The following is a 19,976-nucleotide window of genomic DNA, read 5'->3' on the forward strand; positions in this document are numbered from 1 at the left end:
TCTCCCTCCTCTTCTAATCTGTCCTTCTAATTTTAGGATCGGTCCTCCTAAGAATTCCGTTGCCTATGCATGAACCTCCCACTCCAGCATCTCTAAAGCTTCTGCGGCTTCATTTCTCAAACTGTCTTGAAGGCAACGTTGAATTCAGTATGATTCACTTAAAGAAAAAAAGAAAAAAGGGATATGGGTTAATACTGGGGGAGCATTTGAATATCCACAGTGATACGGTGCAGGTGAAAGAACTACAGAAAACAAACTTGCTAAACTTTGCATAGCCCAGTGATCCCAAGATGCACTGAATCTAGAATTCCTGATCCTGAGCTACTTAACTACATTTGATGGAAGGGATGGGAAGCACTTTGCAACGCTTTTCCTTGGGCCAAAGTCCTTAGTTTGATGTTCAAAGGCAATAATAATTGAGCCCGTCTGTCTCTCCATATTGAGTGCTTCCAAGTTCCCCTACAGGAACCCTTGGCTCATTCATTTATCCAGTACATTTTTTCTGAGCACCTACTATGTGCCAGGCTCTCTTCCAGATGCTGGAAGCATGGATGTGAACAAACCAAACAAGATCCCTGTCCTGGGGAGCTCACAGACTGGATGGCCATGAAGAAAAACCCGTTTTTGCTGGACTGGTCAGGGAAGGCCTCTCCAAGAAGGTGACATTTGAGCTGAATGTCACCTGAATGGCATTGGTATTAGCTAAACTGGTTTGCTCTCCATTCCCCCAAAACATCCCGTGCATTCCTGTCTGTCTCCAAAGTCTGGGTCACATTCCTCTTCAAGTTGAGATTTTTCTCTCCGTGTTTGCCCGCTTATCTAGATCCAGTGTTTCCTTCAGCGGTTGCCTACAGCCTGATTTCCTCCAGCAGCCTTCTTGGAGTCTTCACGCGTCTCCACCAACATCTAAACTCTTCCAACAAGTTGATCTGTCACGTGTTTGGCCATTAGCACAGGCTCCCTGGCATTGCCTTGTATCTCTTTTTTGTTAACTTTCCTGAACCCACACCTAGACTGTGAGCCTTTGTGCACAGTAGGAGCTCAGCAAGTGTTTGTTGATGATAAAGATACATTCTCCAGCACAGGCTGGATGAGGATTGAAAAATGGCATTTATGCCAAATTGGACTGATGGCTCTGACTGCCTGAGGAGTTGTGTTTAGAAGGATCCCGATGCTGTGTGTAAAGAGTGACACGATCTCTTAGCATGTTTTCCGTGTGTGTGTGAGCACAGGCACATCTGTTTATTCTTCCTGAGCTAGACCTTGCAGATGTTCAGTGTTATTGCTCAAATGGGGTTAAGTGATGCGTAGAACTGAAGGAATTCTCAGGAAGAAGACCAGGTACTATATTCATGATGTGGATCTCATCAGTGTTTCCTGTGCCGGGGGGAGAACGGCAAAATGACAGAAGGGAACCTTTCTTAACATATCGGTCTCCAGCTCTGTGTTGCTGTGGGGTGGCTGCAGAAGAGAAACTGCTGTAGGAGGGGCCTCAAGGGGTGGGGCTCTTCACTTAGCTTCTTAGGATGGAGCCCAAGCCAAGAAAGCTTGACTTCCCACTTCTGTACTACAATATGGAGCTTTTGGAAGTTTTTAGCTTCCTAGCTTTAGAGAGACAACTTTTTGAATATAGGTAAAAAAAAAAAGGAAATAACTTTTAATGGCATCTGAAAATTATAGTAAGAAAAAAATAACAAAGAAAAATAGAAAGGAAAGTAGTAATCCATAATCTCCCATCCTGAACACAGTGTCTACTCTGGGCAGTTTATTCGTCCCTTCAACAAATATTTACTTCACGTCTATCATGAGTTAGGCACTGGGCTCTGGGCTAAAGCAAGGCACAAAGTAGTGAGTATCCAAAAGGAAAACAAAAGATTTCTTTTTGTTGATTATAAGGTGTAATGGGCTGAAGGTAGCTCCCCTAAAATATGTCCACGTCCTAATCCCTGGAAGCTGTGACTGTTACATTATATGGTTAAGAGTGACTAAAATGTGATTAAGTTAAGGATCTGGAGAGAAAAAGTTTATCCTGGATTATCTGATTGTGTCCTAAATGTAAGCGGCAGAGGGCTTTTAGGGATGGACACTCAGAGGATAGACACACAGAAGAGGAGAAGGCAAGGAGATGGAGGCAGGATTGGGGTGATGTGGACTCAAGCCAAGGAATGTTGATAGCCACCTGAAGCTGGAAGAGGCCTCCCTTCCAGGGAGCCTTTGGAAGGAGCATGGCCCTGTCAACACCTGATTTCAGACTTTTGCCCCCAGAACTGTGAGTGGATAGATTTCTGTTGTTGTAAGCTGTGAAGTTGTGGTTATTTGTTATGAAATTAAATACACAAAGTAATTATTTGCAGAAAATGTAGGCAAGTCCAAAAAGAAGAGAAGTCTTAATTCCATAGTTAAGTAATTCTACAGTTAAGGGACATGGACGGACACACACACACACACACACACACACACAGGGATTATTCTGAACATCTTTCCTTGTTTTATTGTTCTTTTTTAATTGACATTTAATTTATAATATTATGTTCATTTCAGGTGTACAACATAGTGATTCAATATTTTTATAAATTATATATAAATTTATATATATAAATAACTTAAAGTTATTATAAAATAATGGCTGTTTTCCCTGTGCTGTACAATATATCCTTGCTTTGTATTTATTTTATACATAGTAGTTTGTATTTCTTAATTCCTTACTCCTATCTTGTTCTTCCCTCCTCCTCTCTCCCCACTGGTAACCACTAGTTTGCTCTCTGCTTCTGCAAGTCTATTTCTGTTTTGTTATATACATTTGTTTGTTCACATATAGGTGATAATATAGAGTATTTGTCTGTCTCTGACTTATTTCACTGAGCATAATGTCCTCTAGGAGCATCCACACTGTTGCAAATGGCAGAATTTCATTTTTCTGGCTGAGTAGTATTCCATTGTGTGTGTGTGTGTGTGTGTGTGTGTGTGTGTGTGTGTTTGTGTGTGTGTGTGTGTGTGTGTACCACATCTTCTTTATCTATTCATCTGTTGATGGACACTTAGGCTGCTTCTATATCTTGGCTATTACAAGTAATGCTCCTATGAATATTGGGGTGCATGTATTTTTTTGAGTTAGTGTTTTCATTTTCTTCAAATTATATTTCCACAAGTGGAATTGCCACATCATATGGTAGTTCTGTTTTTAGCTTTTTGAGGAATTTCAATACTGTTTTCCATAGTGAATGTACCAATTTACATTCCCATAAACAGTGTACAAGATTAATATACAGACATCTATTGCTTTTCTATACACTAATAATGAATTATCAGAAAGAGAAAGCAAGGCAATTCTATTTAAAATCACATCAGAAAGCATAAAATACCTAGGAATAAACTTAACCAAGGAAATGAAAGACCTAAGTTTAAGGAATAAACTTAACCAAGGAAATGAAAGAACTATAAAATATTGGTGAAGGAAACTGAAGATGATTCAAAGAAATAGAAAGATGTACAAGTTCATGGATTGGAAGAATTAATATTATTAAAATATCCATACCACTCAAAGAAATCTACAGTTTTAATACAATGTCTATCAAAATACTCATGACATTTTTCACAGAACTAGAACAAATAATCCTAAAATTTATATGGAACCATAAAAGACCCTGAATTGTCAAAGCAATCTTGAGAAAAAAGAGCAAAGCTGGAGGGTTCACACTCCTTGACTTCAGACTATACTGCAAAGCTACAGTAATCAAAATGGCATGGTACTGGCACAAAAACAGACACATACATCCACGGAACAGAATAGAGAGCCCAGAAATAAACCTGCCCATTTATGGGCAATTAATCTGTGACAAAGGGGCAAGAACATACAATGGAGAAAAAAAATCTTTCAATAAGTGGTGCTCAGAAAACTGGGACAGCTACATGTAAAACAATGAAATTAGAACATTTTTTCACAATATATACAAAAATAAACTCAAAATGGATTAAAGACCTAAGACCTGAAACCATAAACTCCTAGAAGAGAACATAGGCAGAATACTCTGACATAAATTGTAGCAATGGTTTTTTTTTTCCATTTGTCTCCTAAGGCAGAAGGAACAAAAGCAAAAATAGACAAATGGGGCCTAATTAAACTTGAATCTTTTGCATGTCTTGTTTTTGTTTTAGCATTATTTTAATGACTTCCATCCTATTCTGTCTTATGCATGTGCTATAATTTAACTAGTATCTTGTTTGATGTTTTGTTTTTTTTCCAGTTTTCCACTGTTACAAGCATCACTGCAGATCTTTTTGATGGTAGCAACTGGGGCTGGGCAGGATCAGGCACCTCTCCACTGCCTAGAGTGAGCTTCCCAAAGCCAAGCCAGGGAACCGGTGCCTGGCAGGAGTCTCTGGGGTTGGGGTTGGGGTTGGTGGGGAACAGATCAGGCCAAACTTATTAGCATGAGGGAGCGGCTTCAAAACCCACAACACCTTTCTTTTGAATGAATAGGATTAAGGAAAGATTTACGACCCAATTGAGAAGAGTGGGAAAGACTTTCAACTTTGGATTCAGAGAAAACTAAGTGACTAAGGGATGAACATAGATTTACGGCTATGGGATGGTGTTGATTGGAATAAATGTTGATTAGAGACTGCCTGTTGCTTCAGCTCTGCCCCACCCAGTGGGATGCACAACTTAAAACCATTTTCTGCATGAAACATCTCCCTCCTCAAAAGGGCAGTGGGTGACAAGATGGACTTCAGAATTTGAAGCCATCACCAGATGTCCCATAGGAAAGAATATGCATTACATTTGTAATCAGGAAAAAAATGTTTTATGTTCCTTTTAAAAAATGTAGTCACTGTGTTGTGTATTATCATGTCTCCACATTGAGGGGAAGGTGACCTAAATTGGATGGGGGAACAAGAGATGAACTTGAACTTAAAAAGAAAACAGAGAGTGAAATTTGGACGCATGCTACAACCATTAAACATGAGGATGAACCTTGAGGACATTGAATGAAATAAGCCAGGACAAATACTATAGAATTCCGCTTACGTGAGGTACCTAAAATAGTCAAATTCATAGAAACAGAAAATAGAACAGTGGTTGTCAGGGCTGATAGGGAGAGGTGGAATGAGGAATTCTTATTTAATAGGTGCATATTTTCTGTTTGGGAAGATGAAAACTTCTGGAGATGGATGATGGTGATGGTTGTACAACAATGTGAGTAGGCTTAACGCCACTGAATTGTATAACTAAAAATGGTTACAGTGGGAAATTTTATGTTTGGTATGTTAAAAAATTAGATAAACAACAAGGTCCTACTGTATAACACAGGGAACTATATTCAATACCTTGTAATAGCCTATAATGAAAAAAGTATGAAAAGGAACATAAATATATGTATAACTGAATCACTGTGCTGTATACCAGGAATTAACACAACATTATAAACTGAATATACTTCCAAAAAAAAGAAATAAATGGCAGTATACAAAAAAAAAAGGAGGCTTTTTTAGGAGCCACAGACAAGAAGATGGAGAAAGAGCAGAGGGTAATAGGGTAATAGGGAGACCAAGGGCCATGTGGACGGGGTAGCAGAACGGCTACTCACGCTTACCTGTCAGGGACGGTGCTAAGCCAGTCCCTTTAGAAGCCCGTCTCATGAATCATCACAGCAACTCTAGGAAGTAGATGACAATTTCCCCTGTTTTACAGGGGCGGAAACTGAAATTTAGTGAGGTCTACTAGCGTCCCAGGGTGGCCTTAGAGCAGAGCTGGAATTCAAACCCGGGCCTGGTGTGTCCAGAACCCACTGCCATTACTTTCATGGAGCCTCAGCTACTACAGGATGTGCTTTGCATGTTTGTTTCACTTAATCCACACAACAACCCAGCCGGTTTGTTATTATTAACCCACTTTATAGACAAGAAAACTAAGACCTAGAAGTTAAGAGGTTTCGCCTAACTGTGTGCAGCTAATAAGTAGCAGAGCCTGGATTTAAACCCAGGTTTGCCTGGATTTGGAACCCATGTGAGGTTTTTCTGTGGCTTCACTGGCTTAGACCAAAGCTAACTTCAGGGCAGAGTTTTCTCATACATCGTCCATTCAGTCTGGCTGTCAGGTGCAGTGGGGTGGGGAAGGGCGGTGATTATTTGCTGGTGTTCTCTTATATTAAAATTCAGTATTTTAAGGTAGTCTCTGGTTTGTTGGGTCCCTTCTCCAACTTCTTAGAAGTTGTGCAAGTCCCAGCTTGCCCGCCTTCATTGCTTTTCTAAGAACTAACACCAAGACAATCTCTACTTCAAGGCATTGTATTAGAACGATTTATCGACTTATCTGTCTTGTCCACCTGGTTCTAAGCTCTAAGAGGGTGTGGACTCTGTCTGATTTATCTGTTTGCTCAGTGCCTAGCATTGTGCCAAACACATAGGAGGGGCTTATTAAATATTTGTTGAAAGAATAAATGAATTAAGCCAGAGGGGCAATGAAAAGGCTTAAAAAAAAAAAGAACTCTGGCTCATACATGAAATGATCTATGAAGAACAGCAGTCAGCTTTTGCCCCTAACCTTGGTGTCATCTGTATTCATCTGAGCAATATTAATTGAATCCTTGCTAGGTGGGTTGGGAAAATAGAAACAAATATGTTAAACCCCTGTTTTTAAGGAGCTTAGAGTCTAGAAGGGTGGTGCAGAATTACACATAGATCCCGAGAATAGTGGTCACAAGGTAAACAGTGTTGAGTGTCCTGAAGAGGGATGCGGTTTCTGGACGAGGACGAGAAGAGGGACAGAGTGAAGTTAAGATCCTCAACCTCAGCACCTAGGCTGCTTGTGGGTTGTGCGACTCTGGCATTACATAATCCTCTAAGACTCAGTTTCCTCATAGGAAAAAAGGGAGGTATTTTATGGGTTGAATTATGTCCCAAAAGATGTTGAAGCCCTAGCCCCCTAGTACCTGTGAATGTGACCTTATTTGAAAATAAAGTCTTTGCTGGTGATCAAGTTTTTAGGGTGGGTCCTAATCCAACATGACCGGTGTCCTTGTGAAAGGGGACGATTGGGACACAGAGGCAGACACGTACAGATGGGAGGCAATGTGGAGACATGAGGAGAATGCCATCTACAAGCCAAGGAATACCGTGGCTACCAGAAGTTTGGGGAGAGTCATGCAACAGATTCTCCCTCCCAGCCCTCAGAAGGAACCAATCTGACATCTTAATTTTAGACTTCTAGCCTCCAGAACTATGAGACAATAAATTTCTGTTATTTAAGGCACCCAGTTTGTGGTACAGCCCTAGCAAACTAACATGGGGGCAGTAATAGTGCTTATCTCATGGAGGTGTGAAGATGAGGTGAGCTAAAGTAAGCAAAGTGCTTAGCACAGTACTTGGCACATACATAGTAAGTGCTTGATAATTGTGGGTAGGGTGACCACTCTTGATCTGGGGGAGTTCAGGCGAGGCCTCACAGAGGTGGTGGTATTTGGATTAAGGCGTGCAAGCTGGGTAGGATGTAGGCACTGGGAAGAGGTATAGGAGGAGCTGAGTCATGGAACTATCATTTGCAATGAAATCTTGGGCTCAGGGAGGACATACACTTAGCCCTTGTGTTCTTGTCTTCTGGCCCAGGGGTAGGTAGCTGTTGGGCAATGTGGAGGATTCTAGTTATTTTTGTCAGAACAGCATTCCTTTTCTCTTCTTTCGATAACAGTTTCCCTTTGGTAAAGTCACCCCTCCCCTGCTCCAGTCATGGTTCTGTTCTTCCCCAGGCTGGCTAGTTGGAGTTTTCTAGCTTCCATGGGCCTTGAGATGAGTCCAGGAGGGGGCCTAAGCCCCAAACAGGGCCAATCAGAGTTCTCACTGGGCTCAAGTATGGATCTGGAGAAAGAGAGGGTCTCTATTCCTCTGGGTTGAGGAACAGTAAAGACGATGAACTTAAGACAATGAACTTGACGCTTCTTAGGGCCATTTTTCCTGACCATGGAGGAAGCCATGTTCAGGATGAGGGAAGAAGGCTAACGTGCAAATGGAAGTAAATTCGAGAGTTGGAGAGTGATTGAGATGGTTGGATGGAGAGGGAGGGGGAGAGAGAGAGAGAGGGAGAGAAAGAGAGAGAGGGAGAGAGAGAGATCTGAAGGTGAGACAGTGTTTGAGTTCCAGGATCCAGCATTCCTGACTCCAGGTGGCCCATGGACCTTTAAGTTGTGAAAACAAATACATTTCTTTCTTATGCTATTTTGTGCTGGGTTGATCACATTTAAATGGATGAGTCCTAACCTAGTCGCTGTCTTCGGGTGCCTGCTTTTCCCCAAGGGCAAGCAGCCCCAAGGGTAAGAACATGAGGGCAGTGGTGGCGTTGGTGGGGATGTGGTGTCTGTCACTGTTTAGTGGATCACAGACGACAGGAAAGACCTCCACTGCAACCTCACATCAGGATTGGCTTCTCTCTGTGACTTCCCCTCAAATGTCTTCATCATGTGATGACAGATATTTGGGTCCTTTTTTGACCAAAATCCTCTGTGAGGATGGAGGCTAGTCCTGCAAAGAATTTGAGGTTTTAGGAAGACAGAGCCTTGTCTCAAATTCATTGGAGAATTCCAAGGGTCCAAATTGGGAGACCTCCAGGACCCTTTGGGATGGCCATGAAGAGGCTGTAGATCCTTGACACGTTAAGAAAAAGGGGGTGCCTCACAAAACCAGGGCCCAATCCGTCCTATTTACCACTCTGTTCCTGGCACCTGTGACCATGCCTTGTCCATAGAAGAGACTCTATGACTATTTACTGATTGACCAGATGAGTGAAAATAGGACATTACTTAGAAAATATTCTGTTTTCTTACCATGTATGCAGTATAAATGGTGTATTGATTCTTTGGTAGAGGTATACACTAGGAACTTTGGAAAGCAAGATATTAAATAAGTAGTGAGCCTAAAATTGGTGTTGTGCCTGGCCTCTCAATCTCCAGTGTGCTTACTAGTCACCTGCAGACCATATTTTCTGGGGATGGCTCAACATGCTATCCCAGCCCACATGCTCTTCTTATAATGTAACTTTGACATTTCTCCCCTGGAGAATTGGGGTCTGTTTCTAGGCAGGACCATGACTATAGTGGAAGTGTCACTTCGTAACTTTTTGAAATATTTGCTTTTGGAAATCAGCCAACAGCCTGAGAAGAGACTTAATCTCAGATCTTTCTTGGAGCTATTGAAAAGAATTTCTTTCTCCTGGACTTGAAGCTGGGAAGGTGTAAGCCTGGAGCTGCTGAGGGTCCATTATGTGGTAGGAGACTGCTTGAGAGTGAAACCCTCACATAAGGAAGTGGAGGTGACATGGAGAGAAACCAAATCCTGACGATTATTTGAGCCCCTTGATCCAGCCATGCCTGAACTCCCTTAAGTGTTTTCAGTTAGACAAACCAATAATTTTCCCTCATTTTAAAAAAAGCTAGTTCATGTTGGGTTTCTGTCACCTGCATCATGACTGATACAATGGGCAATATCCTTGGAAGCACAAAGTACAGAGTCTGCAAATCTAGTCTTTGAAAATTCTTCATTGCTATAAAAAGCCAAAGATATTGCCAATCCCATTTCCCTAAGAATATCCTTGAGCAGTCTTATCCATCAATTACTATTAATGAGCACATCCAAAATGCCAACCCTTTGAGGATCCAGGCACCCTCATCAGGTGTTTCTGCCCCTCTTCCCTCCATGACCCGTGAAGTTTCCCAGGCCGTCCTGACTCAGGAATAAAGACCCTACACCTGTTCTCAGCATCCCTTGCTGAGGAAAAGACTGGCTCAGCCCAGGGCAACTCCTTGGAGCTCCTGAGTGACTCATCTTGAACAGAGCCCCAGGTTTGCCTGGGGACTTCCGAGGAGTTGTTGTGTGAGAAACTCTAGAATAAACATGAATAAATAAGATGGGACTTAGTGCCAATTTGGAACAATTAAAGGATCCTGTGAAAGCTGAACCTCTGGAGAGATGTATACACTTCTATTGTATAATCCTCTAAATTGAAAGGGGCAGAGGAGTAGCTTCTTTTGATCTGAGCACCTGTGCACACCCACTCTTGCCCCTTGGGTTCTTGGCACTAGCAAAACTCCTCTCATTATGGCCACCAGCCCCAGACTTTTTTCTGTCACTCTGGGAATGCCTTCTTAAAAATTCTTCCCGAGATCTGGTTCTGGACTGTGCTGATTACTCTAAGTGTGTTTAGACCTGGCCCCTGGGTCTGAACAGCAGGAGTGAGTTGCCAGAGGATCAAGTTCTTTCTTCAAGGCAGATCACTCTTCTTTCTATTTTAAGAGGAAGCAGTGATGTGTTCCTCCCTATGTACCTCTCCTTTCTCTCCAAATCCCGATCTCCTTGCAAGGCTGTCAGATGCCACCATGTCTGTGAATCCGTCCCTGATCCTTCTTCCTCTCTCAGGCCTGTCTAGTTTCTACAGCCTTAGAGCTTATGAACACATGCTTTAGTCCCTGAGTTTTCAGCACAGAGCCTGGTGCAGTGCTCCTTAAGTATTTGGTGGTGATGCTCTGGGTTTTAGAATGCAGCTTCTTCAACTCCTATTTCTCCGAGACAGCCTCTAAAAACTGCCCAGTGCAACATGTTGGGATCCTAGGGGCTCCAGCCAGTGAGAAGTCAGTAACTCACCTTCCTCCCTTCCAGAGAGTGGGGTGGCTGAACTCTCAGGACAAGACACCAGGATTGGTAACCTGCTCATCCCTTTCTAGCTCTGTGATCTTGGGCATGTAGCTTAACCTCTCATTACCTCACTCTCCTTGTCTGGACAATGGAGGTAACGATGAGTCCCACTGTTCAGCATTGCTGTGAATTTTAAATAAAAGGATCCAGGTACAGCATTTAGTACAGCGCTTGGCACGTAAGGTAGCTGTTATTACTATCAGTAATCAATAAAAATCTATTCAATATCTAATAGGAGACAGGTCAGAGTGTTAGATTCCAGCCTCTGAGCCCCACGTGGAATTGACTTCTTTGGTGACTTGAACTGTGTCCAGGTCTTGCTGTGACCCGTAGTCTGTTTTTTCCATCATTTTATTCATTCACTCAACAGATACTCACTACCTGTCTCCGATGTGTCACGATCTACAAGCTAACAGCTCCCACGGTCGTGTTGTGGGAATCAGGAGTGAGGCTGGGAAGATACTTTGCAGTTTTGGCTGAACGATGGATTAGCATTCTAGACTACTGATTTCTTCACTAGAATTTATTTTGCCAGCTCCCAGCCTTGCGGTCAGGGACAAGAGATCTTTGCTTTCCTTTAGAGGAATGCCGCGGGTGAAACTAACACTCCTGTTTCTGCAACAGAGGGACTGTAAGGAAAGCTTAAGAGAGAAGTGTGTGGGTTCAGACAATGCTTTCTGGCTGGTAAGGAATGAAACCACAAGGATTAGGAGGTACAGTGCCCATTAAAAAAAAACAGGGACAATCAAGAGACTTAACTCTTTGTGTACTAGCCTGAAATTCAGTATTCAAAATACAGTCTTTGGCTGGTGGTAGTATAGTTTTCAGTAAACAGCTTTTTTCCATTTGGTCCTGCAGGTACTTATTCAGAATATGGAGCTCCATGGTTGATGGGGTGGAGGAGCACTGGTTATGTGCAACACCTTGTTTTACTATAGAGTAGGAGTCTGTAGCCAGAACTTCGCCCTTAAATTCTTTTCCACCCCTCTATATTATGCCCAATTATTCAATAATAAGCATCATATAAAACTCTGGCTGGCTGTGGTTCAACATGCAGACCATTTTGTCTGACAGGGATTCAATGTTGATTGTTTATAATTCCTTCTCTTTCAAATCTTGGTGCTTTTGGGGTAGAACAATCATTCTTTTTGCAGGATTGTCCTTTGTATTCCTGCTAAAATCCTGTCACACCCTCCAGTTATCACAACAACAGAAAATACCTCCCCCCATTTCTAAAAGCCCCATAGGGGGACTGTACCATCTCCCGTTGAGAACCACCAGATTAATGAAGCACGTAGGACATCTTGTTTGATGATGGTGTGAAGTTGAGAGTCGAACCTTCCCCACTAGACTAAAAGCTCCATGAAACCTGCACAGACCCAGGTCTGTTTTAGTCTGTGTTTGGACAGGATTTGACCTTTAGTGGATTCTCAGAAGATATCTGATAGAAAGAGTATATAGTACAGCATTAATTTCCCATAACTTAGTCAAACTGAACTGTAGAGTTTTTTGTAAGTAAGGGTGATATTCAAATATTTAACAAAGAGTAGTCACACAAGTTCTGGCCAATCAGAACTTGTCCTGGAGAGTCTGGTGGCCCCCTTGCTGGAACAGTGACCTTTAGTTGCTGTCTTGTGGAGCAGTCCAGGGGCTCCCTGGAATATGAGGGGAAGCAGGGGACAGTAGGAGACAGTGTCTATTTGTCAAACAAATTTTAACCGCTAGCAAGCCAATGCTAGAATATACTTTTGAATTATCAGCAGAGTGGCTGTGTAGAGTGCAGCACAAAGAACGTGTTTCAGGACACCCTGGTAGCTATTCACTCATTGACCGAATATTGTGTAGTTTCTTGACAAAAGGGTCTTCTTTGGCTTCCAGCCTTTCACCGCTCATTTTTTCCAGAAGTCTCTCTCTTCCCTTTGCTCAGTCAGTGACAAGGCATATTATTTAAGAAAATACGGAGACAGAACATTGGGGTTCATCCTGTATTTCATGGACGTAACTCACAGACAAATGCCTGTCCTCAGGAAGCTGGCCAAGGTTTACTGTGTCAACAGTGTCTTCTACCTCCCTCTGCTCCTGCCCTTGAAGCCCTAGCCCTTTCTTCAGGTGACTTCCCTGGACTTCTAGTTCTCCAGACCTTGGCTGAGCACTTGACCCTGGAGGAGGGAAGGGATCATGGTGAACATTTGGATTCCAGGAGATCAGGAGACCCAGATTTTAAGTCCTGCCTCATCTTCTATCAGATAGTCATTGCAGGCAAAGAGAAAAAAGGCACATGCTAGTGTTGAGTACCCATGGGCACATCACCTAGCCTCCCTCAGTTTCATCAGCTATAAAATGAGGGGTCTGCATTGGCTGCTCTCCAGGACTCTCCCAGCCCAAAGTCCTTTGGTCCTGTCTGCATTAACCATCTCTGGGTTGTGGAGGTGGAAGGCTTGTCCCGTGCCCAGTGCTGTGGCTGCTGGTCACCTCCTCCCTCACCCGCATGGCTGATGCCCATGGGCTCCACCCATGGGAAGCCTGGGCTCCATCCACTCTCCCATGGCTTGGGACAAAGGGTCTTCTGAACAGTGGGGCCTCCAGCCCTAGAACTTATTTCAGAGGGTCTCCCACGGGGAACTACCACCATGACTCCTTCTCTCCTCCTCCGTGTCCACCCCTGCACTCCTCCCCCCACTCCCCCTCCCCACTCATGCTCTAGCTCCTCCTCTCCTCCCATCTCCTTCCTTTCCTCAGACTCTCAGTCCTGCACCTCATCAGCTCACCTGTTTCAACTCCAAGGCCTTCATCTGTGCAGTCAGACTATGCTTTCTTACTCTGGGTCCTTGGAAGTTACATAACCTTTCCTTGCTCTGTTTCCTCTTCTGTAAATGCGATATTCATTCCCACCTCATAGGGTTGTTGGGACAATTCAATGAGATTATACATGTGAAATACTACAGCAGTGTCTGGCAAGTGGGAGTTGCTCAACGTTATTCAGTATTTCTTTTTTTCCCCTGCAGCAGATTAACTTGGCTCATTGAATACAGGTGGGTGTGATAAAGTCAATTATTAATCTTCCTTGAAAAGTTTGCATTATCTTTCCTTCAAGCATTTAAAATATATGAGCAATTTACTCGCCAAGATTTCTTTTTTCATTCAGCTGCCATTCCTCTTCCTTTCTACAAATACACGCGTGCTTCAGACTGACTGAACTATCTGGGGCTCCAAGACTCACTGGACTTTCTTATCCTTCCTTGCCTTTGCATTTGATTGGCCTGCCCTTTCCCCAGTCTATTTTCTTTGTCTCTGCTGATGGTGAGATAGGTTGAGCTCTTAATAATAGATGTTTCAGGAATTGGCTTACATGCCACCTCCTCTGAGAAGACTTCCAGCCACCCCCCAAGGCAGAGTAAAGTGGATTGTGCTTCAGCGATCTTTTTGTCCTCAGCATCCAGCCTAGTCTTTTTGTACATAAGGTGTGCTTAGTATATATTAAACGAAAGAAGAGGACGGGAAGAGATCTCCTAAGAACTTACCAGAAAAGTAGCAAAGTCGTTGTACTAAAGATCATTCATCTTACTAAGAGGAGAGCCTCTCTGCTTCTATTTCTTTCCAGATATATGTTCCTACCTTGGGCATGATTATAACAAGTTTGATTTTTAGAAAATCCATAGCTGTTAGAAGGACCAGATTAGAAAGGGTGGGGAAGAAGCTGTTAGAGATAAGAATGTGAAAGCAGAAATGACACCTGACCCGCTGATGGTGGAACTGAAGAAGTCCAAAACACGCAATTGGGTGCTCATGGATGCACTTGCTGGGAGTGTGGGCAAACAGCTTTCAGTCACACAGAATATTCCTACACTGTCCAACGACTGACATTGGAAGGGAATGATCTGAGTTACTGAAAAGTTAAATTATACTTTGCACACTCTACTTAAGGAAAGAAAGCTTTGAAACCCAGTGATTGGGTTTTTAGTGGAATAGGCTTCGGCCATGTGGAAATGGCATGCGACTCTTTGTGAAGATGTCCCTTGAATGTTTTCACACACAAACTGCGTTGCTGGTCTGGAGACCGTCCCATCATCTCATAAGTACTTTTGGATATGGAGGGCATCTTGCCAATAAACAACAGAATGGAAAAGATGTCTTAGGACACTGCTTTTCAAACTCTTCTCTTTGTAGCCCTGAGGGACTTCAGCATTCTCTCGAATGTTGATGCTAGGACTGGGGAGTGTGAGAGCTATACTCTCCACAGACCATCTTCAGCCCCTCTTTTCTGTGCTACAGGCTGGGTGTAAGTGCAGGATTTGATTTGAAGAAGAGTCATCAGCTGAAAAAAACGTGGCCAGAGTTTTCCTACGGCAAGTAAAATGTGTATCCAGATACACATTCTTAGGAGCCAGTGATTAAGAGCATCTTCTGGGCTCAAGTCCCAGTTCCTGAGCTTCACCTCTCCATAACTCAGTTTAGTTTTTTTGTAAAATGGGGATAATTATAGTCCCTGTCTCACTGGGCTATTGTGAAAGTTAAATTAGTTAAAATATGTAAGGTGCTTAGAAAACTGTTCAGCACATAACAAATCTACCCAAGTATTTGCTGTCTTGTATTTAAGAAGCCACTTGATCAGGCATGCCTTGCAAAGGATGAGGCAAAGCTCTGAAAGCTGGTTCTTTCTGAGCCTTGAAGAATAGTAGGTGTTTGCCATGTCGAGGGGGCAGGGTATTTCAGTTGGGAGAGCAAGGCAAGGAAGGGTGAAAGATCACAAGTTCAGGCCTCGTGACGTACAGGAGAGGCACAAAACACGGCAAATGTGTTACCATGAAGTAGTGTCTCGGGTCAGCCCGAGTGGTCAGGATGTAAGAGGGGGAGGGAGGTGACAGGGAACAACACTGGGGATGTGGGGCACCATGGTGTGGACTCCCTATCTTGTCTGCCTTGCTAAGGAACCAGAACCTTATTCCTAGTGATATCTTTGGGTCTGGATATCTTTTAGAAGGATACTCTGGGAGTCCTGCGGAGGATAAAGAAATGAGAAGGAGCAGAGAAAGGTGAGGTCAGTGGCTGTTTTACAGATAAAACTCACGGGGTGGGGTGTGATCATGGCAAGGGAGAGGGTGAGGGAGAGGGAGAGGGAGAGGTCGAAGATGGTTCCAGTTTCCTGGTTTGGGCAACCGGGTGGATGTGATGGTGTTCATCATGATAGGGAAGACCGGAGGAGGAGCAGGTTTGGGTGGGGAAGGTAGTAAGTTCATTTCTGGGGCAGACTGGATTTGAAGTGCCTGAGGGAAGTTGAGGGGGAGATACTCAGTGGCCAGAAGTCTGATGCTCCGAACAGCAGGGCAGGGCTAGAGATCTCGATTTGTAGTCACCAACTTATACATGAGACTTAGAACCTTGGGAGTGGTTGGGTCCATGCAGGGAAGGAGCGTGAAGGGAGAGAAGAACAGGGGATGGAATGCTGGGGAGCGTGGGCCACGGGGTCAGGCCAAGGAGGGCTCCGCACGAGAAGAGGGGCTGCCAGTGCGAGCTAAGCCCTTGGCTTTAGCAGATGGGATTCAGAACAGCCTTCAGAGGGACCCTTCCCAGGACTTGCCTGCCCTGATAATTTATCTGAAAAACATTACTGCTCTCAGAGGGCGTAAAGGGATTTATGGCCTTGAAATAGGTGTGCTTTGGAGTTGGAAAGAATCCAGTGGTTTTTGGTTTCTTTTTTAAGTGTTTCAAGCAGACAGCCTTTTTTTTTAAAAAATGAAACCTTGTGCCAAATCCCAATAGATAGAGTGGTAAACACAGAGCTGCCTCATTGAAGCAAGGGTTGGGTGGCTTCTTTCGAATGTCTTGGAGCAGCCCTTGCGCCCATTCATCCTGCAGGCATTTACTGGGCACCAGGTGTACAGAGGCCCTGTGCTCAGCTCCGGATACAGCTATGGACAGAACAGTTTCTGCCCCTGGGGCTCACTGGTTCTCAGTCTTGGCTGTACCTTAAAATCACCCTGGGGAGCTCTGAAAAATTTCCAATGCCCGGGCCGTGCCCTGTACCAACGAAATCAGAATCTCTGGCTGTGGGTCCAAGCATCGGTATTTTTATAAACTCTCTCCAGGTGACTACAGTGTGCAGCCACATCTGAAAATGAGCTGAGCGCAGACAGTCTTGTGCACTCAAGTCTCATCACGGAACCAATGTGGCAGAGCTTTGAGCCAACACACTCCCATAGATTCATTTGGAGGAGCTGGGAGTTAAGTTGGCCAAGGTGCTCGGTGAGGGAGCTGGGCCTGGAGCTCTGTGTCCCCACTCCTCAGCCACTGCTCTCTCCCCACTGCCTGCTCCGTGCTGTGTGGCCCTTCACCTGGTTGGTCACCTGGCTTTGATGTTAAGTAAAAATCTGGTGAATGATCAGCATTGTTCTCTCTTTTCACTGGGCCTGTCTTCTTTCTCTGTGAGAAGCCAGTTGGATTCTTTCTCTAAATGGGGTATTCTTCATTCAGAGGGCGCACAATGGGCTTCTTTTACCGGCAGCTGAGTCTCTAGTAACAGAGACCGCGGGGCCTGCCAGCAACCTCCTTGTGAAACTGGCACGCACCCGGCTTCTGAACATGAACCATGTTCGCTGACGCCTGGAGAAACGGGGGCCCACACTGTGTGTTGGGGCTCCCTGAGAGCCAGGAGCTGCTTTGACGCCGGCAGGGAGAGAGCTGGCTTCAGGGCTCCAAGCCCGCTTTGGAGTCTCCTGGGGGTGCGCTCCATGGGGGCAGCCAAACCCTTTTCTCTGTGTGGCTGTGTCTGGAGACCACCATTTACACCGGGAAAGGTAGCTCTGTGACTTTGGTTTAGTGGTGTAACCTCTCTGAGCCTCAGTTTCAGGCTGAAACACTGGCGATATAGGATTACCTGACATGATGTATATAAAATGTGGGGCACCTGCACAAATGTGCCAAGTGCTAGGTTAAGGCCCTTTTATGTATAATAAGTAATTGAACCTGTAGAACTAAATGAGACTACCAAAGCCCAGAGAAGAGAAGAAGCGTGTCCAGGGTCACACAGCCATCAAATGAGCTGGACTTTGAACTCAGGTCTCCCACAGTGAGAGGCCAATAGTGGGTTAGCTATTACCGTTTTACCAGATGTTGCTTAGAATTCAGACGGGAGGAGAGAAAAGATGGCATGGGAAGTGGGGAAGACTTTTCTCTTTACTTTGGAGGTTGTATTCATAGCCATGAGAGTTAAGCCAAAAGCTGCAGAATTTCACACCTGGAGCAGGGACCAATTTTTGCTAGGACCAGCTCTGTGCTAGGCACTGTGCAAAATCTCTTTGGGTACATTTGTGCGTTACTTAATCCCCAGGAATAAATCTGCAAGGGAGGTATTAGGAATCTTTATCCCTATTTTGGGGAAGAGAATTCAGAAGTTCAGAGAAGTTAAGCAACATGCCCAATGTCACAGAGTAAGTGTTGAAGCCAGGCTTTGAACTGAGGTCTGTCTGGCCTGAGAGGCGTCTGCCCTTTTGCTTTTGCTGGGATCTTCCTGAATATGTCCTGGGAAATGAGGTCACCTATGTGTTTTCAGTTCATTCTTTCACTTCTTGTGGATTTTGTCCCTATTTCCTAGGTCCTATGCTGTTTCCTTGGCTCCCACATTGGGAGGAGTGTGGCCCTGATACTAATATTAATAACAACAATACTTATAAATAACTGTGTTTCAAGGGCTTGGTATGTCCCAGACCCTGTTGCAAGAATTTACCAGACCTTCTCTCATTTAACCCCTGTATGGTTGGCTATTACTCTGCCAGTTTTTGCAGAGGGAAACTGGCCCAGATCAGTTCAGCAACCTGCCTAAGGTCTCACAGCTTGTCATGGAGCTGGGATTTGAACTGTATAGTCAGACCCATATGCTACTTGGCAGAACTTACTAGAAGCAGATGTTGTGGTCTTTGTGCCTCATGACCTGGCGTCTGACTGGCAACTGCCACAGGAAGTGTTCCACAGGGGAACCTTCACCGGGGAATGATTCTCTCTGCACTTCATTTTGAGGACACGGTCGTTTCTGGTGTGTGGAGTTTCAGAGTGGATTTGAAAGGGCTCTTACTCTTTTCTGCCTGTAGGTTTCCACGGGCTTGGTCTTTAACCCCCTCACTCAGCTGGGCTCTCAGGCCCACCAACCCCTTCCCTGCCCTCCTTTAATGAGTGCGGAGCTCCCTTTGCAAGAGGTGGGCCTCCTGTGCTTTCTTGCTTTGTTTCTGGCCACAGTTTCCTCTGCAGGTTGTCTCTGTGTCCCCAGACCTTGGATCCAGGAACCAGACCCAAATCCTGTCTTGGGTGCGTGGTGAACACTTGGGTGTCTCTGGCCAACCAAGGCCAGCCGTCCAGCTCCAGCCCTGGGGGGGCATGGCCACAGTGGGTCAGCATTCCAGCATGAGGCTCAGTGCTGCGTCATCTACAGCTGTGCACCTAGGGCTTATGGCTCAGGGAAGGGAGACTCTGGGCTTTTCTTTAATTCAGCCCCCTCACTTTTAAGATGGTGCAAATATAGTAGCATTCTTTCTGCCCTCAGTAGTCTCTACTTAAAAAACAACAATGACAACCAAAACTCTGCCTTAGTAATAACATGAGCAGCAGTGATTTACTGAGCATGTACTGTGTACCAAACACTACAAAAAGCATCTCATTTTAATCCTCTTAACAATTTTAAGGCCTGATTATCCTGTTTTTTCGGTTGAATAAACTGTGCAGAGATTAATTTGCTTAAAGGCACAGAGCCTGAAGTGGCCAAGCTAGGATTTGAGCGCAGGTCACCCTGACACCAAAGGTCTTAACTGCTGTCTGTGCCACCTCCCACTCCTCTCCTTACTCATCTTTCCTTTCGTCCTGAAGCCAGAAGACGTCAGGATGGGTGAGAACTTGGATGACTTGGGTGGCGAGGGGAGCGATCCTGTTGCTGTTTTCTCCCTGTCCACACTCTGTGTCTGTGATTTCTTAATCTGGGACCAGGGGGGATCTTGTACAGTTGGTCTGGGGTAGAGGGTGAGCTGAGTGTCTGGGAGTCACTTGTCTCTCTCAGCCCGACAGGAACAGGTCTGTCACCTGTGAATGTGTATGTACATGCGTGTGTTCCGCCCTTACCAGCTCCTCCTGACAGATGGCTGGTCCTGTGTCTGAGCCTGATTCATGTCCAGAGGAAAACAACCCTGACCTGAAGATAAGATTGCACTCAAGCAAGATTGGTGGGTGAGATAATGTGAAATTTGCAATGAGTTCATTTTTACTGGTGACTTATTCCACCCGAGAGTTCTTACGGGTGAGAAATTGACTCGGGA

This window comes from Vicugna pacos, chromosome 10, assembly GCF_048564905.1.
Source record: "Vicugna pacos chromosome 10, VicPac4, whole genome shotgun sequence".
Taxonomy (NCBI): domain Eukaryota; kingdom Metazoa; phylum Chordata; class Mammalia; order Artiodactyla; family Camelidae; genus Vicugna; species Vicugna pacos.